This window comes from Mus pahari, chromosome 19 (assembly GCF_900095145.1).
Source record: "Mus pahari chromosome 19, PAHARI_EIJ_v1.1, whole genome shotgun sequence".
Lineage (NCBI taxonomy): Eukaryota > Metazoa > Chordata > Mammalia > Rodentia > Muridae > Mus > Mus pahari.
In genome coordinates, this window is record NC_034608.1 from 22,571,262 (window position 1) to 22,572,046 (window position 785).

Below are 785 nucleotides of genomic sequence, written 5' to 3' on the forward strand. Positions count from 1 at the left end.
ATGCGCCTAGCCCTGCAGAGATTTGATGTGCCAGGGTGGGAGGAGACCCTACCTGCTCAGAGGAGAAGTGGGGGATAAGGGGAAGGATTGAGGGAGGGGGTGACTGGGAGGGGGACAGTGAATGGGATTCAAAGTGAATAAATAAAATAATTAAAGTTAAAAAAAAGAATAAAAATAAATCCACATGTCACAACAAGCGTTGGAAATGAAAAAGTCATGTAAAAGTTAAAAAAAACTAACCATCACACACATATTTTTTTAATTGTTTATTTATTTATTCACTTTACATCCTAATCACAGCCCCTCCTCCTCCCCACCTCCCAGTCCCACCCTTACAAATCCCTCCCCCCATTACCCGCTCCTCTTCCCCTCAGAGAATGGGAGCCTCCCTTGGGTACCACCCTGACCTGGGACACCTAGTCCTAGCAGAACTAGGCACATCCTCTCCCACTGAAGCCCAACCAGGCAGTCCAGTTAGGGATGGAACTCCAATAGCAGGCAGCAGAGTCAGAGGCAGCCCTCGATCCAATTGTTAGAGGACACACATGAGGACAAGCTGCACATCTGCTGCAAATGTACACACCTATCATAGAACTAAAAAGTAAAATGAGTGTTGGGATGTAGGTCAGTGATAGAGTATGCACTAGCAGGCCACACTCCAATTCAATCCCCAGCAACAAAACAAAACAAGCTAAGTGCCCCTACCCAAAAATTGTTGGGTTTAGTTTTCTTTATTTGTTCATGTGTGTGTGTGTCGGTGTGTGTGTGTGTGTGTGTGTGTGTGT